Source organism: Hippocampus comes, unplaced genomic scaffold, assembly GCF_001891065.2.
Source record: "Hippocampus comes isolate QL1 unplaced genomic scaffold, H_comes_QL1_v1.1 scaffold104, whole genome shotgun sequence".
Classification (NCBI taxonomy): domain Eukaryota; kingdom Metazoa; phylum Chordata; class Actinopteri; order Syngnathiformes; family Syngnathidae; genus Hippocampus; species Hippocampus comes.
The window spans coordinates 1114957-1142620 of NW_017806072.1; the positions used below are offsets into that span (position 1 = coordinate 1114957).

General features: G+C 42.5%; 1 protein-coding gene across 2 annotated transcripts in view; it reads right to left on the bottom strand.

The window, feature by feature from the left end:
* The window catches only part of znf469 (zinc finger protein 469), a 219954-nt gene that overhangs the window by 42320 nt on the left and 149970 nt on the right, over positions 1-27664 (bottom strand). The window contains exons 1-2 of one of the 2 annotated variants that reach the window (XM_019894128.1): positions 27230-27376; positions 3471-3658 (exon numbers count right to left, since the gene is read on the bottom strand). The gene's annotated coding sequence lies outside the window, so the exon portion shown is untranslated. Of the gene's footprint in view, positions 1-3470; positions 3659-27229; positions 27377-27664 lie in introns of those variants that run through there. The other variant, XM_019894127.1, reaches the window with a different exon arrangement.

The window sequence follows — 27664 nt, forward strand, 5'->3', positions numbered from 1 at the left end:
GCAAATATTCAGGCCAATTTTCAGCCTTGAGTAAAGCATCTAATGAACACATGACGGTTGAACAGACGGGCAGATTATCGCACCCCCGGACACGCATGCAATAATTTGATTCATCATCAAGGATGCAACACGGTCAACCAACAGACAGATACAAGCATATACTTGTACACCTTCGCATCTGTGTACTCCACTGTCGGAATGCGGGTGGAGGTCTCGGGAGAACTTTTCGATTGAAGGTGTGTGAGTCATATTTGGTAGGATGGAAAATATGCTGAATGTGTTGGAAAGGGTGGACAGACAAAGATAGGGAAGAAGAGGAGGAGTAGGAGGAGGTTGGATTAGGGAATGAGATGATGGAAGCTGATAGATTCTCATCATCTGTAAATCATGTGTTTTACATCAGCACTGGGGATTCACAGTGGTCACCTTTGAAAATATCAACTTCCAACAGTATGTCGGCCCAATTCTAGGTGAGGGCAACCAGGTAGCCACCACCAACAGGAAAGGTGGAGTAGAGAGTCTGTAGAAATTTTGGGTGTCTTAAAAAAATAATAAAATAAATCAGTAAAATAAAAACCTCAAATCCAAAATGCATTTTATCTCGACTGTAATCAGTAGGAGTGACAATCCGGTTTTGTGAGATTAATAGGAAATACAGGTCAAAGAACGGACCGAGGTAAAATATTAGAATTGCGAAACGGATGACTAATTCATTTGTAACTAAAAACAGATGATTTTACTTTTCATATCTACACTTGCAATTGAATTTGAGTCAGAACAATAAGGGTGCCCCTCCTACCTGTAGAATATAGAAATGCCAATATGCCAAATGTAATCAAGGTCGCAGAATAACTCTTTTGATGGAGTCTTTGGTGATAGAGCACTGTGCAAAGTAGATGCAAAATGTCAACTCTACTATATTCATCAAAATAGTGCAGAAAATTTTTCTCGGATTTAGTCATTCATTAACAACCTAAAACCAGCAAATCAATGGAAAGATGACAGTGCTCCTGCTGTGTTGGCAGCTGACTGACAAATCGAAATTGGCAAACAAGCAGAATGCAGTCATGAGTCATGACACAATGCAATGAACAAGATCAGCAATTTTATGGTTAGGCTCGCAACTACAGTATTTTTCTGTATTGAATGTGAGCGTAATCAAAATGATTTTTATTGGGAAAACTATTTACTAAAACTATACTAGGATAGTTGTTTTCTACTTCGGATGAGGTCACACACATGGATTGTCAGCATTGGGTCAAAAAAGTTGAAACCCTCGACTCTTATTATTCCACATGGAAATTAGGGGAGGAATGCCCTCCATGGAGTTATGTAACGTAAGCGACCGGTCTGGCCAGTATCTGTTGAGATGATAATAAACTAAACTAGTCAATTACACATACACACACATGCAAAAGAAACAAACAAACAAAAAAATTCACAGCTGGAGTATTAAATTCAATATACTTTCGTATAGAAGAAATTAAAATGTGAAGTAAGATTAATAACAAACAGAATAGCCTCCTGTGGTTGTCTATCTCCTTTTGATTGCAGTCCCCACACATCGTATTAGAATCTAATGCCCATCCCAGAACCCCTGCGGATGTTCCCGAAAATCAGAGTTGATAGACTTTTCCCAAATCTCGGGTCACAACGGCTGGCGGACGGGCAGTGGCGGAAAAACGGAGGTGGTCGGGCTGGAAGTGAGTCGAGGGGTACATTAATAGTCAGTGAGACAGCTAGGGGTGGTAGCGGGGTCAGGAGTCATGGTAGACGGACAAACAACTGAGCCACCCAGCTGGGAAGTCAACAAGAGAATGCTTTCCTCTACAGCCCAGAAAGCCCTGGCAACAGAAGATGCTGGCAAACATGTGTGACAAATGTACCGTTTGAAACCAGTGACGGGTTCTCAATCATCACCATATGAGGCTGTGACAGAAACAGAGCAGAGAGACTGCAGGGGAGAGGGGGGAGGGGGGATGCAAGCAGAAACAGAAAACCACGATAATGACGCCTATATTGAACCTCAATGATTGAAAAAGTCTGCTCTTGCTGTTTATGCAACATCGAAAGGACTATTCTTCAGACTCCTTGGTGGTCCGACTGAAATAACTTCTGACGGCTCCGAGGATGGTTAAATAGGGTGACTGCCTGTTGGGAGGAGCATGAGAGAGAAAGCTGCTGTTTACTGGACTTGAATCAAGCAGGATATTACCTGTGGCTAATGCTGTTGTTGTTTGAGGCTTAATGATCAGGAAACCGTTTCATGATGATCTCTTTCTGCCATTCAGTCAAGCTTTTATAAACTTGGTCGGAGCAGGGGATTAAGTTACAATACACAAAATGAATGACAGCAAAATGAATTAATAACCCTTTTGACTTTGATTTTCCTTCTCTTCTGCCTTGCCTTTATCTCATGCTCTGTACTTTCCTCTCTCCCTTCACTTCGCCTTGCCAGTTCTGGAAAGTTCATTCACGCAGTTCAGCAGTGACACAAGGACCGTCTCCACCATGGCAGACCGTACTTGTGTTTTTTCAATTAAGCTGGGCTCCTGTGCACTATTCATTTGGGAAACCATAATTCTCATGGCCCAGCAGAACCTAATGGAAAGTCACTTAGAGTTCTTTTTTTTTTTTTCCAGGAGTGGTATCGGAAAGACCCGTTCCCTAGAAGTTGTTTCAGACTAGCGCACATGGAGGGCGAAGCTGGAATACTGGGGGTGAGAATAGAGGAGGTGTTGATAGGAAGGTCAAGACCTCACTGAGGTGCGATTGGGGTGCAGGCACACAGTGCAAAAGGGGCAGAAAGGAGGCAAGTGAAAGCTTACAGATGGACGGATTTCCAGGAGATTGTGGACCGGATCTGTATTGGCCCGCGGGGAGGAGTACACATCCACGGAAATCACATCAAAGCCTGGTGTCACAGAGCTGCAGACGAGTACAGACTGTCTCCTGTCTATTTTGTTGAAAGAGATGAGCCTCACATGCCAGTTGCATGTATCCGACTGCCTTAAGATAAACCACGAGTGCACTAATGTAAACACACAAGCAGGGAGACAGCACTGTGCGATCACTGCATGGATCTGAGCTGCGCCGTCAAACACAAACACGAAATGTGCATGTATACAACACTGAAGGTAAAGCAACAATGTCTGGGGAGGATGAAGCCTCTAACTACTCCACACTGCTCGATGATGCAATTCCTGGTATCAATTCTATGAGTCATTGGCATATAAATAGGCAGGCAGACTGTCAGGCAAAAGGTGTGCGAAGGTAAACACAGTAAGTAAGATGCATCAAGCTCTATCATACACAGTGGGATCATAAACACACGCCCATGCATGCCCATAAAAAAAGTGGGAGGGACCTGGAGCGGACAACCCACACGATACGCCAACCCCCACCACAACAATCAACACAGACAGACAGTATGGGAGAGCGGCGCGAGCAGGAGCAGTCGGAATGCGTACCTCAAGAGTTCTGATGTGGAGTGCGTATGAGGAAAAGCCTCATGACTAGCGGAGTCTCTGCCTCTGCTTATCTCTCTCAGCTGTGGAGACGGGCGCTGAGACGTGCAGGCAGCGCTGAGCAGAGTGTCACTCGGCAGAAAGCAGAGGAGCCGCGCAGATCCCAGGCCCGTCCACTAACACTCTGCCTTCTGAGGATGAAAAGAGAAGACTTCATTACCAGCTGGAGACCACGCCTCCTCCACCCCTCCAGTCTCCCTCCCCGCTTCCCTTCTCAACTCGCAGCCAGTAGCAAGCGGCCTGTCCCAGCCAAGGGGGGAGCAGACTGCCAAAGAAAACCTCTCAGCCTGACACCAGCCAGTACTGTGCCGTGCACACAGAGAAGGGACAGAAAGATGAGGAGGGAGATGGAAAGACAGCAAGATGGCATACTACAAGAATCCACAAACTGTTATTTGTTTTGAAGGTTTACATGAGAGCACTGCGTCAGATGTGTCGCAGCCTCATAGCTGAAGTGCTCGAAAATAAGCATGGATGGCGTGCATGTGTCTGTGCGGTCGGGCTATTAAATGAGTATGAAGAAGAAAAACAGGGGGAGTAGAATTAAATTTGGATCAAGTCAAGATTGCAAGGCGGTGGGGATTCACTTAAGCGTGGGGTGGAGGGAGGGCCCGGGGGGTGCCCGAATGACACAGACAGACGGGCAGACGGAAAGAAAAGCACAGACGCTCACTGGGACACATGGAGCAAAATGGTTGATCAATTTGACAGTCGTAGCCAGCAAAGACACATAATGGCCAGGGAATGTTAGGACTTCTCCAATTAAGACTCGAAGGACGATCACACGAAATGGGGACAACGTCTGCTTCGGTGTGCCAACGTCAATAAACCCGTCTTGCGTTCACGGCAAGTGTCATCATGTCGTTCACGTGTAAATTGAGTTTGACATTTGGTGTTTGTCCATCTTCAGACTGAAGCACTGCTCCTCCATCTCATCCTTTCTGCGCATTTCTTCAAACCCAGGAGAACTCTCTCTCTCCCTGAAAGACACTCTTGCTGTTTACTGTATATAATTACAAGGGGTTGCGCTGCACCCTGGCCCCAGCTAAGCCACACGCAAACCATTCTCTACCAAGTTTGAAGGTTTAAACCAGGCCACGGTGCCCAAAAAGGGGGTTAAAGATTAGAGGACATTGGTTCCTAAGAGTACAGAAAAAAAAAACCCCAAAAAAAAACCCCAAAACATAGTGATGAGCCCGAGAAATGCGCAGCAGGATCTGGACCTCAAACACAAAATTTTTAACCTTAAGTAGAGATTGCCCAAAGAATCTGTGGGAGCTCATATGTAGCTAGGTCATGCTCTAGTGCACAACAGAGACTGGACAGGGCTTGATCTTCGAGACAGCTTGAAAGCAACACGACCACAGTGTATTGCTCTCGCCAATATACTGCCACTGTCCCTGCTTGAAGTATGTCTTCTGGCATATTCCGCCTGCATTACTTCAAAAATAACATTCAATGATGTTTTTATGACTTTTCAACCATTGGCAGAAGGAATAATCCCACTAATACACCATTAAGGTTGCAGTAACATTTTGAAACAATTCAAAATCACCTAGAGACGGTGTAAGTAAACATTTCGCAGTAGTGGATAAGGCATGGAAGGAGTACAGATCTCTGGCGTTCTCCTATTCTTGCATTAACACCTACCCAGGCCCTCTCTGTGGCATAATGGTGTCAAATTTACACAGTTCCACAAAGCAGTACTGAAGGTTGCAGGCTGACTTCATTGTAGGTCGTGAAAAGCCTGTTCGAGGATTGGGACTTGACACATTTGCATAAACAGTAAAGGGCTGACAAACCACTCTTGGTTCTCTTTCACAATCAAAATCTCAAAAGGTCATGTTGGGAGTCTTCTGCGATCTGGAGATTTGGTCACGGACAAAACACAAATCCAACATTTGAAATCATTATGTTTACATTTCACCATGTAAACGCAAACTGTCATTACCACAACAACAGCAAATAGATACAAACAGTAATGTGGCCAAATAATGAGACAAAATGGAGCAGTGGTGACTGGCTATCAGTTACAGATTCCCCCCCACCTCCCCCCGAGATCTCTAAGTGACATTTTGGATTCAGGTGAACTTTATTGAAGGAAGGCAATATCACACGCTGCCACCAGGAGCTAGGTGGAGCTGCAAAGTACAGTACACAATACCGTAGGTTTATACAGATGCAGAGGTTTGGCAGCAAACCTTTTACGCAACATCTTGGTGAGACTGTTCTGTTTTGGGGATAATGAATCTTTGTGCTTTTGTTTTCCAAGCTAAGATTACTGTAACTCAGTTATATTGGAGGAGTGGCAGAGTTTCTTTTTAAAGAGCAAGTCATAATTTATTTTAGGCAGTCGGTTGAGAGCAGAACACATACTGTACTGTACTACTGCAACATGTATTCAGGGTGACAGCTTTCATTATTTGTGTTATTCTGCCTCTACTTAAAAAAAAAAATCCACAAAAGATTAACCAAATTCAGTCCAAACAGAGTGACTGTGTAATAAAAAATAATTATATCTCCCATGCATTTTCAATACGGTGGCACGGTGGTGACTGGTCAGCATACCCGCCTCACAGTGCAAAGGTGCAAGGTTTGATTTCAGGCCCGAACCTTCCTTTATGGAGTTTGCATGTTCTCCCTGTTTCCTCCACATTCCAAAAACATCCATGGCAGGTTAATGAAACACTCTAAATTGTCCGTACGTGTCTATGTGTGCCATGATAGGGTATCATAATAGTCAACAGAGAAACAAGCAGTCAGCCTCACGTGCACAATACAGTATTGACAATTCAGCATCTTCAATGAACTTACCATGCATATTTTCCTTTTTTTTTTTTTTAAACGCAGCAGGAACCCTGTGAACTCAGACAAAACCTCCGCAAGCATGGGGAACACGTAAACTCTCCACAGTCAGGAGCCTAGATTCGAACCCCATACCTCCGAACTGTGAAGCAGATGTTCTAACCACTAGCCTACCATGCGATCCTTGAGGTATTTACATGAATTTTATTTTATTTTTTTGCAGCGCAAGATTAAATGCAGCTCGCTTTGAAAATACGTAATTTTACGATACAGTCTTGATAGACAAACTTTGCGTCAACGGTGGGGCAAGAATGTGCAAATACCTCAATGAGGCAAGATTCAAACCCGCAAGCTCTCGGCTGCGAGGAAAACATGCTGACGATTCATTCGTCCACTGTGCTTCCCTGATTTAGCAAACTGACTTTCATTTGAACTACATGGATGGGTCAAACATTTTGCTGTTTAAATATACAATATTTAATTGTATTTTGTTTTACTGCATGTACAGTATCAGTTTTACAGTGAATTGGGAGTGATAAATAGTTTGAAGCGCAAAGTGGTGATACTATTTCTTGAAAACTACGTACCAGCTCTCCTGTGAATGTGAGGTAAGTAAATACATGAAGAGCCCTGGTGGTAGTGTGTTGTATTCCAATAAAAAAGACGAGTAGATTTTGAGAAAAACAATGGTTTGATGTGCTGATATTTATAAGTATTTCAAGTGTGCATACTACGGCTAATGTTTTTTTTTTTTTCACGAAGACATTTATTACACCTCAAACATGAATCCATCCATCCATTTTCCAATCTGCTTATTCTTATGCTGGAGCCTATCCCAGCTGTCTTTGGGCAGTAGGCGAGGGACACCCTGAACCGGTTGCCAGCCAATCGCAGGGCACACAGAGACAAACAACCATCTGCGCTCACATTTACACCTAGGGACAATTTAGCATGTTCCATTAAACTGCCATGTTTTTGGAATGTGGGAGAAAACCAGAGTACCCGGAGAAAACCCTTTGCACTCTGAGGCGCGCTAACCACTGGACCACCGGGCCGCCCACCTCAATCATGTTGCTCCTTTCTTAAACACAGAAATTTTCATTTTGTTTCCACCCTGTTTTTTTTTTTTTTTTACAGAAACCTACATAATACTAAAATTCTATTAAAACACCTCCGTTTAATCGTTTTTTGTCATCAAAAACACAAAAGCTGTGAGCCTTGTTTTCATCAATAAAAGATGATTACAGTTTAGTCTAAAAACAAATAGTTTAGTTGGAATGATCATCACGGTGTGTCAGATTGTCTTTTCGGGGCTTTACTCCTACGCTCTTAAAAAAAGATGAGTTATGCTAATGGGAAAAAAAAAACAACAAACATCTTACAAAAGACTTGACCATTCAAAAAGAAATTTGATGATATCAAAATGCATGTCTGAAAAAGGAAACCTGAATTGACAAAAGTTACAGCTTTGCACATTTTTCATTTTAAAAGTTTTGATTTGAACTAAAATGTATGAGACTAGTGTGACTTACCAATGCTTATGTGTGCATTGTGATATCCACTCTCCTCATGATGTAAAATGCGGGTTCTTATTTTTTTGTGCGTGTGCTGTGAAAAACTTTGACCGACATTGCTCAGACCAACATCATTGCTGTCAGGAGAGAGCGTACCTTCAAAGCCCTGTGCGTCAACATCAAGGACAAACCAGAGAAGCTGGTGAAACAATACATGGTATGGAGTTAATTTTTTTGCTCCTCCAGGCCTCTGGCATCTGTCATTCACCAAAACACAAGACACTGCAAATATAGTCTTTGACTTTGAAATGAATAACATCCGTCAACAGTTGTCTTGTTCATATTTAATTAAAGGGATGAGTATAACATGGATGAAAATATTTTTTTTCTCCTAAAAGGATGCAGAAGTTCAAAGCAAACAAGTTGAAATGAAGGCGGTGGTCTTTGAATTTGCTGTCATTGGAAAATAGTGTGCGCAGACAGAGACGATGTGGAGGGTGGCAATGTTCTGGATGAGCTGCGGAATGTCCCATTTGCCGTTGCAGTGCTGTTCGTTCTGGTCTACGCACACCACCTAAACTAGCATTCACAGCTACGATATACCTTTGACGCTCTGCAGAAAATCACCAGGGAAACCTGAGGGGGGAAAAAGACTCTTCACTTCTTTCCTTCTTTTTAAACGCGCTTATTTTAACGGCTATCAAGTCGAGATACATATTTTTTGTTGGTCGTTGTTTCCAGTTTCTGTGGAATACATTTCTATTGTCAATTTAGTTCGCTTTGTAATCTTTTTCAAACTCGACGCCAATTGAGGTTAAACGAAGTTGACTTGTGAAAGGTGCTCAATGTAAACATCCATCAACAATGTCTTATCGTCTGACTGATGACTTATTTGACAGTTTATTTTCATATGATCAATTTTTTTTTTTTTTTGGGTGACTTAACTTGTTAAGACAGTATTAAACAGCTGGTCTTATTTTCCCATTTAAAAATTTAGCCATACCCACGCTGTCAAAATAAGACACAATCATATTGTATCATTTAATTTACCCGAGGAACAAAAGTCAGCCACTGGTTTAGTAAATATGTGAAAACAACCAATACAAATTAAGTTTTAAACATTGCAAATACATCATGTTGACACTAATACTCGGTTCAACAAAACCCTATCCCGGTTAATAAAAGCGTTTTAATTAGGTGGAAATTCATTCCATAATTTTATTACGTTCACCCAACAAATGATTTCATTCAGCGTGGGGAGTGAGAACAAATGTTAAGCAATCATTTTAAAAGTGAGTCTCAGGAAGTTTAATTGTTTGCAAAGCACGTGGGAAGGGTAAAACGACATTAAAAATATAGATGTAAACTTTTTACTTTTCATATGGTCTATGTCACAAATTTTCACTTATTGCATGTCAGTCTGGAGTGTATCCCCCCCACGACAAAGGAGGGTTCACCATAATAACTATTTGCATCTCTGAAAAAAAAAAAAAAGTACAAACTGTATTTTGGAAACAGGATCACCTGCTTTGGCTTTGTGCCATTGCAGTTGGCGCACTTACAGTTATTCATGTGTGGTGACCTGAGCTGACTCTTCAATGAGACCTCACAGTGCATCTTTGTCTTTCGAGAAACGATCAAGACAAATGCCCGCCTCGTATGTAACAATTGCAACAGCCTGACATGTGTGCCCGGTGGCCAGTTTTTGTCTTGAAAACACATCTTAAAATAATACCTGCGAGTAGGGCTTGCTGTGTGAGGAGCACAGCTGTCAGGGGTCATTCCAGGTCAAGTTGCTGACATACCCAAAGCACCAATGAAAAAAAAAAAGCTTCCCGTTTGCTGCGAACACCAAAGCCTCTCCCAATTAGGACTAGTGAGAGCAACTTCACAGCCACTGAGTGGCTGCGACACTTGAATGATCTCAGATACAGTCTATAAGATTGAGAATACATTCGATTTTCTGCCACCGTGTGTGTTCGTGATGAGTTAGAGCTGTTGATTTTACATTCAAGTGTTCAATATACCAAAAGACAACCACCATCTGAATCTCTTGACTCAAATTCAACAGTTTGAGTTGTATTGCTCTTGAGATCTAGGAATTTCACACTCAAATCGACCAGTGATGGGCCAATCACACACTGGTGTGTCTTTCCGAGTCCAGCAGCCACGAACATATGCTTGCCTCCTTCGACAAACACGGGTCACCCCAGACAGTGTAGACTTAGCAACCTGGCGATGTGTACTCGTCCATCCATGTGGACCAGGAGTGAGGATGTTCCCAGGAAGACAGAGTCTGGCAGTTTTAGGTGAGGAGGTAGTGTGGATTCAAGGTTTTGGCAAAAAAAAAACAAAAAACAAAAACCCAAAAGGCTCATAAAGAGATTTTTTTGTGTTCTTTGAAGAGCAACACTGGACGGAGTTGTCACAAAATTTAGAATGACTGTTATGCGAGCTGGCCATGTCACTATCACTGGGATCTGGCACAAGTCATTCTAAAAATGGATGCTGTCAAAAATATCACACATTCCAAATAAAGTGCGATTAAAATTTGGCAAATCAAACACTGATGTACCGAATCGGGGTACAACTACACTGACAAAACACTAATTGTTAATATCCTAATTTGCCTTTTACACCCCTTTCATAGACTGACAGTACGGGTATTGTTGCTGTCAAAGTCAAATATCAGAGTTAACAACAAGTGATTTCGCATAAAAAGGTAGAAAGTAAAAGTACTTCTTTGTGGAACTCTCGTGAATGTACGAATGCCACTAAATGCATGAGTAAATCTTTCAAATGTTAAGCCAGCAGTAAAGCCCTTGTAATGTAATAGGGTAACTCTCACGCTATTTCACGCACTTGGGATTGTTGTTGTGCTACAAATGGCATCCATCTGCTTCCCGTTTGCTGCGAACACCAAAGCCTCTCCCAATTAGGACTAGTGAGAGCAACTTCACAGCCACTGAGTGGCTGCGACACTTGAATGATCTCAGATACAGTCTATAAGATTGAGAATACATTCGATTTTCTGCCACCGTGTGTGTTCGTGATGAGTTAGAGCTGTTGATTTTACATTCAAGTGTTCAATATACCAAAAGACAACCACCATCTGAATCTCTTGACTCAAATTCAACAGTTTGAGTTGTATTGCTCTTGAGATCTAGGAATTTCACACTCAAATCGACCAGTGATGGGCCAATCACACACTGGTGTGTCTTTCCGAGTCCAGCAGCCACGAACATATGCTTGCCTCCTTCGACAAACACGGGTCACCCCAGACAGTGTAGACTTAGCAACCTGGCGATGTGTACTCGTCCATCCATGTGGACCAGGAGTGAGGATGTTCCCAGGAAGACAGAGTCTGGCAGTTTTAGGTGAGGAGGTAGTGTGGATTCAAGGTTTTGGCGAAAAAAAACAAAAAACAAAAACCCAAAAGGCTCATAAAGAGATTTTTTTGTGTTCTTTGAAGAGCAACACTGGACGGAGTTGTCACAAAATTTAGAATGACTGTTATGCGAGCTGGCCATGTCACTATCACTGGGATCTGGCACAAGTCATTCTAAAAATGGATGCTGTCAAAAATATCACACATTCCAAATAAAGTGCGATTAAAATTTGGCAAATCAAACACTGATGTACCGAATCGGGGTACAACTACACTGACAAAACACTAATTGTTAATATCCTAATTTGCCTTTTACACCCCTTTCATAGACTGACAGTACGGGTATTGTTGCTGTCAAAGTCAAATATCAGAGTTAACAACAAGTGATTTCGCATAAAAAGGTAGAAAGTAAAAGTACTTCTTTGTGGAACTCTCGTGAATGTACGAATGCCACTAAATGCATGAGTAAATCTTTCAAATGTTAAGCCAGCAGTAAAGCCCTTGTAATGTAATAGGGTAACTCTCACGCTATTTCACGCACTTGGGATTGTTGTTGTGCTACAAATGGCATCCATCTGTGGAAAGCACATTTCATTGGAATCCTAAAAAAGAAGAAGAATTCAAAAATTTTACAACTGCATTGCAAATCAGCCTAGAATAGGCTGTGTAGTGCAGGACGTAACCCTGATACTATGTTAAAATGGGGTGTCACCTTGATTCGACCCTGCTTGGGGTCTATTTAAAATTGAAACCAGCAGGTGTAGTTAACGAGAGTGATGAACTGCACTGCAATGACTCCATTCATAATGATCATATTTGTGAGCATCATTTGTCATCAGCTTGGCAAACAATATGCCTACTCCCCACAATGTAAAGGGGTAAATAAGATAATATGAAAAGCCAAGTGTCTTTGAAGGAATTTGATTGCGTTGAAGTGTTCGTGTGAAAAGTTAATGGCCGCATTATGTCCGTGGAATTCCCACACTCTTCTCCAATCTGCAAGACAACTGAGTTGCAAAAAAAACTCGAGGGTTTTCTCATTTGGCTGTGGAGGTCTCCAAGAAATGGACTTGAGTATGGAATGGTAATTGTTTTGTGTCCGTATTCATCTGTCTGTTTTGCTGCCATGTGCTTTTGACGGTGGCTCAAAGACACTGCAAGACCAATCAACATCTGGGCAGCCATCATCTGTTTAAGGCTTGTCCATGATGAAATATTGGGCGAACCAGTTGCCAAAGTGTCAAAAAGAAGGCCATGTTCATACGAAGAAGTATGCCACACAATCCAGTTCAGATGAAAAGGTCTTTTTAAATGTAATGTCTACTGTTGCCACTACCTCGTGGGTGCAAGACTATGGAGCTGAATGCCAGAATGGGATGCTTGGATGTGTGGCAACTGAAAGTGAATTACCTACTTTCAGGAAAATAAACAACTTCATGACAGTAAGACATTTCTTTTGACCACAAATGTTATTACTTTGGGTTTTGATGCATTTCGAATTGAGGAGGATTTGTTCACTGTTATTGGTGTGTCCGACCTGATTTTTATATTGACATGATGGGCAGTTTTCGCATGAAAAAAAACAAATTAACTCATACAAAATTGCTGTTTTGTATGAGTTAATTAAAAGATGTAATTCAAAAAAGTGTTTTGAACTCAGATTTTGTAATGTTTTATTCAAAGTAGTGAGGCATGCGATATTTTCCCCACACTGTCTAGTGTTGGCATGAACACTCAGCGGTCATTATTATTGCGTTGTCAACACTACATTTTGTTGCTGTTACAGACTTTTTGGTGTTGAACATTAAACACTTTGGTAAATTATTTACTTTCACACTGGGCAGTGTGGATGGCTATAGACACTTTGCCGGTGTTAACATTAACAACCCATGGTGTTGAATTAACACCAGCATTTTTACATATGATTATTAATGTTGTGCTGAACAATTCTTAATTCACAGCAAGTGAAGCATGCCAATAAAGGGTCGAGTCAACTTCACTAAAATTCAGTATTCATGCCAATAAAGGGTCGAGTCAACTTCACTAAAATGGATAGCATTCGTTAGAGTGAAGGACATGTTAAGAGTAAAAAGTTATATTCAGTGTTGAAATAGCAAACGCACTGCGTGTTGCAGTATAACATAAATTCCTCTTTTTCAAATATTTGAAGAATTGTTTATGTAAGCAGAAAAAAACCTAAAACATCAGTAGTGAGTTGTCACGAGGATTAAATGTATTCATCTAATAGACTTAAGAAGACATTTCCTAAGTTGCACATTTGATATTCACGAATTTGAGGAAATTAACAACCTGTTGTTAAAATCAAGCTGTCTGACCGAGTGTAATGATTTTGTTCAATGACAGCACACCTGTGAGCTGAACCCTACACACTCACATACCATTTCATTTCCGACTTTGACACTAGAATGGTTCTCATTAGAGCACAGACCTCTTTCAAGGCTGAACCAACTCTTAAAACACGTCAGTGAAAATATCCGCCTGCTTCAGTTAATTGTTTTTTCCCCTTGGGGACAAATAATGTTTTCTGAAACTTTTGAATGCAGATGTTTGCCTGTTGCATTACATTGTTGCACTTCAGTCCTGTCAGCGGGGGTAATGCAAAAAACAGCACGCCAACAGGTGACATGGATGGATCCTTGTGACACTCAGTCCCTCTCCTGAAAACATCCGCTTCTAGTGTACTGTAAATGGAGGAATGCAGAGTTACTTTCCATTTTCACAGCGTATCGTTTTTACAGAAAAGTAGCTGGGCAAAAAATGATTGTTTTCCTGGGCTTGTTGCTGACATTGATGCAATAGAACTTGATAAGTCATATGTCATTTTCAAATTCTACCCGAGTGACCAATCTGTAGTGAAAAAGAAAAAAAAAACATGCCTATTGTCTCACAAGCTTTTAATCAAATTTTTTTGTAATTCGTCGTTCATGTGTGAAAGACTGAGGTAAGGAAATACTGTACCGCTCTTCTTTTGTAATAATCCTGTTTTGCTTAAGTGTTAAGGAAGGAATAGCTACGCATGGATAGAGCGTCCATTGAACTGCAGGGGAACCACAGCAAAGCAAGCACAGCCCTCATCTGCACAAATAGGCCTTTCAAGCCTCCTGACCCCCCACCCCTTTTGTCCCATCAACACCTCCCTCTTCAGTAAGACCAAAGCCACCAAATCCAACCTTCCTTATGCCCCCTACAAATACACAGAGGTGAATGGTGTCTACTGTACCATTGAGCTCCCTCTCTGTGGGGTAGAAACAGTTTGACAGGCCTGTATTTATGGTAGATTCATGTTGGAATGAATCATGAAAAGGACCAGAATGATCTCGCTGTAGGTTCTGTATCGAGCAACTGTGCCAGTCTGCGTGTGTGGCCTTTGTGTATGCAGAGTGCCGTTTGTCCGACTAGGCGAGCATCCGGATTATGATAACCGCTTTAAGGGCTGACATTTTCTCAGTAAAAATACATGAGCAAGTGTGTACCTTAGCATCCATCCAGCCATCCATTTTCTATTACCTCACTAGGGTCATGGGTGAGTTGTAACTCATCCCTGCTACTTTGGGCGAGAGGCAATGTACACCCTGCACTGGTCAACAGCCAATCACGGGGCACTTATAAACCAACAACCAATCACACCTACTGTATATTCACACCTGTAGGAGTAACCTGGAGAAAAACTACGCAAGCACGGGAAGGATATGCAGACTTCACACAGGAAAGCTGGAGCCTGAATTCAAACGCTTAATTTCAGAATGTAAGGCAGATGCGCGAACCACTCGCCAATATGCAACCTGTAATTTAACAATTGAAGAAATAAAGTTCTTGTGTTGATGATCAGAGCGATAATTGTCCATCTGAAGCATCCTCCCGGCTTGTAGTAAATAATCCTCAATATGTGTCAAATGTAGCTCAGTCTCTCAGGACTTGGACTTTTGAGTGGTAGGTCACGGGTACGAGTTCAACTATGGACAAAAATATACAAAAATGATATCCAGTTGTTGGAGGGACACTAATGTGCTTACTGGGTACTGTTGAGGTGTCCTTGAGCAAGGCATCGTCTGCCATCCCAGCTCAGGCAGTGCAGTCGTCTTTCACTCTGAAACTCTCCTTGCATGCGCATGTGTGCTGTGGCTCACAAAAGTACAGCGTATGAGTTGAATTTCCTCTTCAGCGATACCAATAAGTATAATAAAAAAATAACCAAAAAATAGGGGCCAGGGAGATATGGAGCTTATCCCAGCTGATTATGGGAGAGAAGCGTGGTTCATACTGTACTGGTTGCCAGTCAATCATAGTGCACTTAGACAAACCACCATTCACGCTCAAATATACACAGCTATGGTCAATTTTGTGTTAAATTAAGCAATAAAGGTTTTGTGGTGTCGGTGGAAACGCCCCCCCACCAAAAAAACAAAAACAAAACAAGCTTAGCAAGCACAGGCAGAACACGCAAATTCTGCTCAGGAAAGATGAAGCCAAGATTCAAACCCTGAACATCAGAACTGTGAGGCAGATGTGCTTACAAAAAGGTTACCGGGCTGCCCTTAAGAAATGGTTTGATCTATTTTGCTCTGTAAGCTTCATCTTACCTTGCTATTCCAAGCACATACTTGGACTGTAAAGTCTTGATTTATATTATACAGAGCTAAGCATTACAATTTTAATCTATATGTACAGCGCACTGTCTCAGCGGGTGCATGGATGGTAACAATAGGAACTGGGGTGAGCGACGGCAGACTTCTCCCTGTCCTTTGCCACATAAACCTTTAATATGAGGCCTCCTCAGCACCAGTCGGCCATTTAAAAAGGACTATACCCTGTAATTGACCTTAAAAATACTTTCAGTGGAGGTCGGCAGCCATGTCATTGGACCACGGCCCAAGCAGTGGCCGCTTCTCCCCAGCTTGGAGGAGCCTGGGAAGGCCTCGGAGGGTATATTTAGTGGCCCTGAATGGAGCAAAAGTTGCAGATAATGCCAGTCTGTGTATAAAACCGCTCTGCCGCCCACGAGTTGGCCTCTAACAGGCACATTTCCCTCTCCCACGGGGATGTATTCCTTGTGGTCAGAGGTCATCCAGATGCAAGCCAGGTAAATATACAACCGCAGCGGATGCTGACCACTGTCATTCTCCTTTGTGAAGGTGAGGAATGCCACATTTTAGCATTATAAATCAGGTTTATTGACACGCGATGTTGGCAAAAGTGTATTTGTCAACAAGGAATGTACCCTCTCGTCACTGCACAATGATAAGTTTGGATAATGTGGTAAACTTCTGTCTGCTGGTGCTTACATTGCATTACAGTGAAGTATGCCAGTAATGTGGTTCCGTGTGCCACCCAGCAGAATTAGACAGAAAAAAAAAAAAAAAAAAAAAAAAAAAACAAAAAAAAAAAAAAAACACACACAAAGAGGACGCAACCGGATGTCAAAGTGGAAGTCTCTATCTGGAGCCTCACGAGGTGTATGCAAAGAGGCAATTTGTATCCGTAGAGCCTATGGATGGGTATTGTAAGAGGGCAACCTCCCCTTGTCAAAACTCACGCTATGGTCTAATGTCAAACACAGAAACCCAGTCATTGCGCATATCAATCTTTGGCTTGAATTTCAGCCGGGTACACGCATATGGGAAATCTGGCCACTTTTGAATATAAAACCTCCTTACATCAAAGTCAGCAAGGGTCTAATTATCAAACGTCACGAATGACATCATCCTGAGCAATTGCGGTATACGGCGTGTTAGGTATGATTATTCCGACTCAATCTGCCCAGTTGGGCACTTGTTCAACATATACCACCGCAAATACATACATGTGTGTGTTCAACACTGATTTTGCCTCAGAATTCTCTTCATCATTGTGAAACAGAACGACAGTCAATTGGGAATGCACCTGAGTGTTACTATAAGGTGTCAAGCAAGTCATTCACCACAAGAAAGACAAGGAGAAGACTTTGCAAGCACCATGTATTATAGTTACCAAATAAACTAGCAGTAAGCCGAGCTTCTTCTGTTTCTTCTTCTACTTTCTCTCCTTCCTTATACAATACTTTAGTCCGAATGCCCTCTGCATGCTGCTGCTCAGGGACAGTTTTTTTTCTTGGTCTGACAAAAGAAGGCTGGTTGGGGATAAGAGAGTCGTTGGGGGGGGGGGGGGTATCGTTATGTCTGTGGTGTTGGTCACCTCAGAGTATACCAAGCAATATAGGACCAGTAAGCAAACACAGTTTTTTTGTTGTTTTTTTTAAATTCTGCTTACATAAATCTGCTATTTCTGTCATTTAAGGAGTCGCCCAGTTGTTAAAGACCAGCATGGGTGTACCCTCATTTAGCAGCTCTGAAAGGATTTTAGCATCTCAAACTAGGCAATCGCAGCCTCAGCGGCTCTTTACAGTTGTTTTATTGTCCTCTTGGATTATATCAAACGCAAACATACCTATCCTCTCCTCAAGACTCCTTTCAGGAATTTCGCAGCATTTTTTGAAGAGTAATGTTGAAATTTGCTTGGAGCATGCTAGTGCTTCGCTTTACTTATTCCGACCACCAGCAAGTACAGAACATTTCAGAGGCTATGCGCTTTATGTGTTTGGTAGTTATCACCGTGACTGAGGCATTGCAGCTACTGAGGCTGCTCACGTCAAACATTTCTGCTGGTTTTTGTTAAAAGGTTTCCAAAGGGCATCTGTAGGAAATTTATGTTTTTTTTCCACAAAGGTAAATTCTAAATCATAGGATTCTCCTGTCTGGTGGATTTAGTGATTGATGTAAAGATGAGACAACATCTCTGCTGTGCCTGCTTGTGAAGGTCTGTATTGTTACACATCTGATCACCACCTTTTGACAGAGACAAAAAAAAAAAAAAGCCCCCCCAAAAAAGTGGACCCTTTCCTGAGCGGTAGAACTGGGACCACTCAAAGCAGGAAGTTTTGTCTGACTTGGTGCCACTGGCCATTGACGTTATGCAATAGTCACATGTCTTGTCTTAGGGACTCCCAGAAAATGTTTACATATTAGTTGTGCTTAGTTATGCCTGAGCGGGAGCTCAGATAGACTGAGTGTGAATGTAATGTTTGTGGCATAACCGTTAAAGTCTTTGGATGCAGCATTGGTAGGTTAAATGAGCCCCGTTGGCACCTAACACTGGGGTACCCAACACAATGATATTGGTAATGGGCAGAACACAAACACGGGTTTTTTTGTGTCTCATTTGCCACATTGTTTTTCCAAGTGTTGGCCACCTTAGACAAAGGCAGATGCATTTTTTTGAGCTGATGAGGGGAAAAAAAACTGTAATGTGCATCAGGTGTGCATTTCAAAAAATGGTGATTAAATCAGACAAACTACTTGCCAGCCAATCGCAGGGCACACAGAGAGGAACAACCATCCGCGCTCACAATCATACCTAGGGACAATTTTGAGCGTTCCCATTAACATGTCGTGCATGTTTTTGGAATGTAGAAGGAAACCGGCGTACCCGGACAAAACCCACGCAGGCACGGGGAGTACATGCAAACTCCACACAGAAAGGCCAGAGCCGGGATCCAACCTCTGCACTCTGAGGCTGACGTGCTAACCAGTCGACCACCGGGCCGCCCTCCACATAAACCCTTTGCAGTAAATTGCTGAAATCCAGTGTGAGTTTTGAGTTTTTGAAGCATTCCATTCAACCATTGCATCTTAACGTTTTTATAGAAAAGCCATTATTCTGTATGCAGATTTGTCCTTGCCCAGACCCCTTACAAAGAGATCTTATGGAGTAAGTCTATGTCAACATTTGAAAACATGGGCCAACAACATGCATTTATGGCTGTGAAAATATTGATTTAAATTGCTAGTCTATTGCTGTGTTTCGCTAATAATTATGGCATCAGAAAAAAAGTTTGATATGTAACACTTTTTTATGGGACCATGACACTTTCTTAACTGGGTCTTGTTTGTCTTCTGCGAAATAGGTCTCACAGAATAGAACATCCTTCTAGTATAGCGCAGAGATATCTCATTGTCGTCAAATGTGTTTCTGTATGAGTGTTTTTATCAACACAGAGGCACAAAGCCACAATGATTGAAAGAAACATCTCGACTCCCATCTCATGTTACTTCCCAAGAATAAACCAAGTGTCTGCCAACAACAAATGTGTACTTTTGATGTGATGTATGGGGAAAAAAACAAAAAAACTGCAAGAAAGCTCAGCTCCGTGGTAACAGTGACAGACCTAATGACCACTCCTTGCCCATATGGGAAGCTGGTGACGCATTGCCTGCTTTCTCAGGACACTGAGTTCAAACCAATAATTTAATTCAGATGAAAATGAATGTTTCCAGATTAATACAAGCCATATTCCTTTGGAGCTGTCTATTGCTCTTTTTTCTTCTCTGTCTTGCATTTTTTTTATGCCCAAAACATGTGGCTTGAGAATGAAGGGATGATGTAGAAAGGGAGAGCAAAAATACAGGAAGAAAAATGTGCAGGTTTTCTGTTTTGTTCTGCTGCACGTGAGCTGGAGGGAGGCCACGCTAAAGTCTAGAGATCGATACATCCCTGAGAAAGCATTGACGCTACTTGTAATATCTTATAAACCCCAAAATACCCAAAGAGAGACGAGCATTTGTGCAGATTTGGTTCAAACATACTCGAAAAAATGTTGACCACATTTCTTTCCCAGTCATCATACAATGTGTTTACAATTGAAGACGCATCTCATTGGAAAGCGACTGATCCAGTTGCGATTAGTGGGACTTGGCCCCCAGATACAGAAGATGGGATTCAGAGTCGCAGCTGTCCCTGATGTGCAGCTGTGGAGTGAGCATTGGACTGGCTGTAGTCAAGTCACTTCGTCCAGATGAGGCAAAGCTCTGCGGCAAGTTGTCATGCAATGAAACCGATGCAGCCAGTGCGGCAGTCAGACCGTCAACACTCAAACATGCCATTGATTCATACCACTCGTATGAACTGTGTGGTTCAATGTCCACATTGTCTTTCACTGTTTGTTGCGGATTAGACGAGGTGACACCATAGGAAGGCAACGTGCCGAATGACGCGTTGATGTACTGCCCAGCTACTTGACAGTCGTGGACTGCAATCATTTTAGGGTAACCAGAGAATGTCCCAATGTTCCTGTCACGTAAGCCAGACCCGAGGCTCGACGCTTCTCTCAAGCCATTCCTGCTGATCAGTGCAGTAAGAATAATAGAGCATTACATTTGCTTCAATCCTATTCTGATATTTTGCCCGGAAAACATTCACCCCCATTCATCTGCCACACTCCATGACTGTGATGTAATGACTGGGCTTTCTCATCAGCCCTGCTCTGGTCACCCGCAGTTCCTGAATATGGTTTGAAAGAGAACTTCAAATTAGTGATGACTCATCCATGACCGCTATGTTATTACATTATTTCTTTAACAGCAATGACCCCAATTATTATCAAGTTCCAGTAAAATCCGTGCAAAGATATCCCAAAATACATTCATACCTATGACACAGAACCACGACACCGTCCTCAAACACTTTTCTAAGAGAATACAACTATTTCATATTACTGACAGTTATTTTGACGCAGAGGTAATAAGAGATAAAAGGTCTTGATTGGCGTGTACAAGCAACTGACTTGGACGGTACGATTGGACACTTCACTGGGTACACCTCCACAATCCACTGACATCCGAGAGCTGCATCGAGGATTCTTCCATCGATTTGATTATCGATTTTAACAAACCTGAGTGGTTGGTGCGTTACGATATCTATTGCACCGCTATTAAGTAGTTCAATGAGATTTAATATTGACAAGGCAAATATCCCGCACATCAGAGCCCAGCAACGGAGAACAAACAAATTGACTATGCGCATCTGTACCCACAGGCCTCCATTTGCCTCCTTGAGATTGAGACTGACCCGAGTGACCCTAAACTGTGTGTATGCGTTTGCATCGTGTTGGTTATTTTCACATCCACTGTTCCTAATGTAGTGGAGAGCTCAAAGACCACACGAGGAGAACACGACTTCGTCGTCAACAGTTGCCTAGCAGCAGTACTTTACAACATCATTTATTGCCAATAGTTGGAGGCAGTAATTCATAGAGCTCAAGTGAAATAGCAATGATTATGTAACATTTGCACCAAGGCCTCAAATGCTGACACATTGCAATACCATTCTTCTACGTCACAATTCCCCACTGTTCAAATGGTCTCCACTTTAGCCTCTCACTCGCCGTAAATCAACCGGTCTTTCTAAGCCCAATGCATATGATTTTAGCTCAATTAATTTTTACATGCATTGAATGCATGGTGTGGGCCCGATGAGGGAGAGACCCTATGAATGTTTTGCCTGGCGGAATGCAGCCTTGCCGAGCTCGCCTGAGATTTATGTGACAGCTGTGGGGTATGCATGTGGCTAACAGATGGTGGCATCCTGCTCATCTATTCTCTCTTGGCTCATCACTTCTTTGTCAAACACCGCACCCACTCTCGATTTGCTGCGCCGTTTTCTTTAATATTTGACTTCAACCACTTGCCGCCCGTCGTCCTTATATACTGTACTATATAGGGTTGCCTTTGCTGACTCGGTTATCAACTCCAGACTTATCTCCCGTATAGACCCACTGCGATCTGAAGTGAAACCATAGAACAAGACGTGTTTGATATGCACTGGCACACGCATGCAGAAATCCACATTTATTTGAACAATGAGCAATAGATTGGAGCCTGTTATTCTTTTTCCATGGTGAACCTAAACTGATACTTCACCCAAAATCCACAGTATGCGAAAAGCATAACTCACCTCCCGCCGACTCCAAAGCAGCCTGCGGTCACAATTTTGCAATGGAAATAAAGTAGCGAAACCTTTGTAGAAACTTGCCAACATGCGTCGACAGTCAAACGGACTATTCCTTTGGTGAACTCTGAATGACGAGGACGTGCCAGACATTTTCAATTCTCATCAAAACCGAAACTGCATGTCGAGCCCTTTCTCATCTTAGTGGATGGTCAACTCGGCCGTGCTTTGAATGAGAATTATCACAAGCGATAGCGATTGTGAGTTGGTTTCTATTGACACCATCTATCAGCTCAACGTTGATCAACAGCAGGTTGCAAGATGAACAAAAGGAAACCTCTCGACTTTTTAACTTCCCCTAACCCTCATTCTGTTGCCAGAGCCCAAAGGTCTGTCTAGTGCGTAAAATAGAGGAAATTAAAACAAATACCGCTGCGGATTGAAGGCTGTAGATTTGAATGCCATATTTTCATGGCAAATGTAGTAGCCTCGAGCCACGTTTGACTTGTCTGCCAATCAAAAAAACAAACCATAAAGTCATTCGGTGTTAAGACATCAAATTATGTGCTGGCTGAAATGGCCATGTGGAACACAGAGTCATCTACACGGCCATAAAATGGTTCCCCGTGGGAGCTCACCAGGGAACACTCACAACACCATCTAATAAAAAGCAGCCACAGCTGAGAGCTCAAGCAATGCCCCCACCTTGCTTCTCTCCCACCAAGTTTGTGCGCAGACACAGATCAACACACAAACACAATCCGACGAACACGGAACCACCGTCGACTGATGAGTCTGTTCCACTTTGCTCATCTCGCCTCACTCTCAGAGTCTGGGAATGCACTGCTGTGTGGTTTTAGCGACACACTGGGCACCCTGCCACAGGGAGTCACCTCTAGGTGTTCTGAGGGAAGTCTGTGTGTGTGTGTGTGTGTGTGTGTGTGTGTGTGTGTGTGTGTGTGTGTGTGTGTGTGTGTGTGTGTGCGTGCGTGTGTGCGACTTTTGAGTTCATTTAGTCCACGCGACCGCAGAGCAGCGACCGCTTCTTGTGTGAAAGACTTGCCTGCACGCACTGATACACAGACACACAGACGGAGCCTTGCAACCGCAAATCCAAACATGCAAACACCCACACATTTGCCCATGCACACGGAAGGAAACAGCAGTCACATTAGTCGCTGGGGAGCGAAGCGTCACATGTGCATGCATCATGCGCCCATTTGGACTCACTTGCTATCATTTGAAAATGAGAACAGAAAAGTCAGTTTTATGAAAGTGGGAGAGTAACAACATATTGGATGTTTGTATTATTAAACGGTCTGCTCTATTTTTAACCAGTCTGGCAATGTACGGGTTAAAAATGTCCTTTGAGCATAAAAAGGCAACTGATATTTCCCTAATTGCAGTTATCTTCCGCAGGCAGCACCGTGTTACAGTGGTTAGCATGCCTGCCTCACAGGTCTGAGGTTTGGGGTTTCCCAAGTCATGCATTTTGGGTTCATTGAATCTTTGAAATTGTGGAGTTGTGAAAATAAGTGAATGATTGTTTGTGTAGCTCTGGCCCCTGTTCAGGACATACCCTGCCTTTCGCCCAAAGTCAGCTGGGATATGTTCCCGTTCACCTCCGACCTCATTGATGGAAATTGTGATTGGATTTTTGATGGATGGACTGTTAACTTCCTCTGACGAAACACATGGAGATAAAACATATTTTCACCAGATTTGCATTTTTGCACCATCCTTCAACATGAGTTTTAACAAGCCACGTTTCTGCAGCCCAAGTAACAAGCAGACCCTGTCAAAAAATGTAAAACATGATTTTTGCGGTTAATACTCGCAGTGGTGCTTTCATACAGAGTGATGAATTCGTTTTAGTTAAGTTCTAGATAGTATGCTCAGTAAAAGAGGGTCTACATTACGGTGTCTGGTTACACTGGCCCCATCCCAGTCTGGCATACTGCCCTGCGTCCCAGCTGGGAAGACTTCATAATTTCAAAATGACAGCATCGAAATCAGGAGAAGGGGGGCTGGGCTCGTAGTGGAGCCCGTAGACCACACCAAACCGGCTTCACATTGTATATTTGAACAATCAACAAAAATAAACACGACAAAGGGGATTGGCGCAAAGCTTGGGGCAGGAATTCTGCTTCATTAACCGAGTTATCATTCTTACACCCGAGTTCAAAGTCTTGATGATTGTGAGGAACAAATTATCTCAACACGCCCTCCACCCGTGCTTTTCTCCTTGTGCCCCTGAGAAAATTCTAAGACGGGTTACAGGCTGTTGGTTAAAAACTCAAGTGTCTAAATACACAGCTTTGTCATAATATAGTTCAATATTTTCATAAGTCTTAATTACACACACGCACACACAGGCACACACACACTACTTGTTAGTGCTATATGTTTCCAGATTCTCTTGACAGTGTGCTCAGTATTGGCCTGGGCATTAGACTCTTAATTTGTTGACTTACCGCAGTTATTAATTATTCTATAGTCTACCCAATGTAACTGCAGCATTAAGGAGTTCAAGAAACTTAGTGTAACATGGACAGCTCACCTGTCATCTGCAGAATAAAAGCATTTTTGATTAGAAATGGTTCAAATGGACACATTAGAAAAAGAATAGCATCTAGACAGACATAAAACACAGCTTTGCATCAACGACAGCTAAATCATAAACTAAAAAAAAATAAAATAAAATGATCCTGTCAAAAACTGGTCAAAGGTGGATCATATCAAACATTTATCTGATAAGAAATGATGAGCTCTGGTCTGGGTGAGCTTCTGTGCTGTTTACAGCCAATTTGGCTATACTCCAACTGTGTTATGCTCAACTATGCTATGAGCTCAACTGCGAGTTGACTTCCTGAAAGATAGTCAACTCGCACCGTCTTTGGTCCACTCAACTTTGTGATCTGATAGGAAATCGGGGAGGAAGCGTTGAAGCGCGATATAAACCTCAGTCTGAGCGTGAGATGCCACCAGTGAAGCTGCAAAGTGCCATCCAGCAGCAGCAAACTGCCTTCAGCTGTTTCTACAAAAGTTGGTCTGTGGCACGCTGCTGCCCTTGCAGGTCATTACATATTCACAACCATAAACACAGCGCAAAACAAAATAGTATTTCATTGCTTGCTTATATTCTGCATACACATTACTGACATGCAGCGCAGCGAATGGCCAAGCCGACGTGCACTCCTTGGACTTTAATTGTACGTTTGGGACTCACAGTTGGATACAGGAACTGAACAGCGGTCTCCCATGGCAAAGTCTGCTGTTTATCCGACCTCTCCACCCTTGACGGCCTCCTTACTGAGACTTCCTCACTACAAAGTAACATTTGCAAAAGTCCCCCTTCGTGACGATCCAAAATGAAGCCTGAAACCCTGACCTGTCCCGGGTTTGTACATATGAACTCGGACTTTGGGTAGTTCTTCAGATTTTCAGACTTGAAGGTCGTAAATGACTAATTCTCACTGTTGCATCTGAATATCAATACAGTTTAAATGAGTGTTGGAATGAAAGTAAAAAAAAAAAAAATCTTTATATAATTCCACGACTCATTTCAGCATTCACACAATGAGTTGTTTCAACAGAAGAGCTTGTGAACGACAAATGGGAACTACAGAATTATGAAAGAAGACTACAGCAGCCAAAAAGGAGGGAGGGGCAGGAAGAGGAGAGTTTAGTATACGGTTAAAAAAAAAAAAAAAGTAATTCCAGCAGCATTTAATGAGTAGACAGTCGTCATCCACTCCCTTTTACCTCTCTGTACGTCTTTTTCTGTCACACCCTCATCTTTCCATCTGTTGAAACACTTTTACTTATAGCCAGAGGTTTTACTTCTTTGGCTTTCGATGACAGGCTTTCTGTTTTTTTTTCAAGCATTTTCAGCAAACAATCATTTTTGTCGAAGATCACAAGTCTATTGTAAAGTTGTGCAGCATTTGGCACTTCCATCTTGCACTGCTGACCTCACGGTGGACTAATACATTGACCAAATAATTCTATGAAATGAGAACCTTACTTGTAACGAGTACACGGTTTGAGAAGTGGCTGAATTGGTTATATGCTGACAAATTTAGTCAAATGTTATTTGTCATATGACACTTTTATGGATGTTGCAGCACTCTAAACGTTGAGGAACTAATCTGGACAACTCTGAGAAATACACACGGCGCCCAGCTGTGCATGTGTATAATGTTGCAAATTACAACATTACACTCACATGGGGAATGCCAACCCTGGCAAAGCTGAGGACGATTTTCCACCGTTTAAAACAAGTGTGGTAGACTGGCATGACTGAGCAGGTTTCACTCGGCATCACAGGTGTGGTTGGGGCACAGACGTCCGCTGCGTACCTTAGCCCCACCCTGACATCTCACAACAACACCATCCAAGCTGCGAAAGGGCCAAGACCAAAGGGGAACAACCACATCCACATGTCAATCTTTCTCGCGTGGTCAGTGCATTTTGAGGCAAGATTCATCTAAACAGCATTGGAGGCAACATGTTATCACACACCTTTGTGACATACAAGTTGATGCGTTTTTTTTTCTGGAGTCTCCAAAGCCATCCTTGTGGCAACTCACCACATCTGCTTACCGCTTCTCATCACTTTTATAACATCTGAGGTCTGTTGCAAACATAAATCTTGCACTAAAAGAATCCAACATTTTAACGTGACAGCGAAATGTGCAGGCAGTCCATATTGTGGCCAGATGAGATCTTGATTCTCCGAGGTCTGCCCCTCATTTGGTGTCCATTGCAGACCACAGCTGAAACAAAACCTTGTTTTCTACAAATATCGGAGACGCTGAATCAAACAATGAATCACTGAGACTCAACATGCACATGCAGATAAATATTGGTGCATGGTGTCTGCAGTCTCTAACAATGACTCTTTTTCTCCACTTCACAGACTGAATCACACACACACACACACACACATACACACCCCACTGGTGTATTGGAACGGTAAACCTGTCACACGTGCGTTAAAGTCTGATCACTGACATGAAAAGAGGGTGTTCACACATAAGTTCAGTCGGGGTACGCGGGATCTCTGCTTTTGACTGCATTTCCTTGTTGATCCAGCAATATGGACAAAATCTTGACTGGACTCTCAGCAAAAGATTTGTTTGCAAACAAACACACAGATTCACACCCTCATGCACAAGGAAAGTTGATAAAGTGTCAAAATATTCACCCCTCACCTCAACTCTGTGGGCTGCACAGTGACTCCAATTCCCAACATGTGAGGTGCCTGTGAGTCTCTTCTCTCCTTTTCTCTGCCTCTCTTTCCCTCACTCACTTCTCAACCTGAAGTCAACGCATGGCTCTCGTTCTCCACTGCAGAGAAATGAGGCAAGGAAAAGGGAAAGGGGTAGGAGGTGGGGGGGGGTGCACGTAGGTCCTGCCCAGACTGATGAGAAAGGCATCCAAAAACACCCTTGGGAGAAAAAAAGAGAGCACTACAACTACAAAATTCACCTTCTCGTCACTACACATTCATTTATTTTTATAAGGCACTTGACTCTTTGGTTGCCTTCACTCTGCTGCCAAAATTTCCTTCAAACTACTTTTGAAAAAAAAAAAAGAGCTACCCAAATTCTTTTTTTTTTAAATTCCGTGTTTTGTTTTCTTGCCCC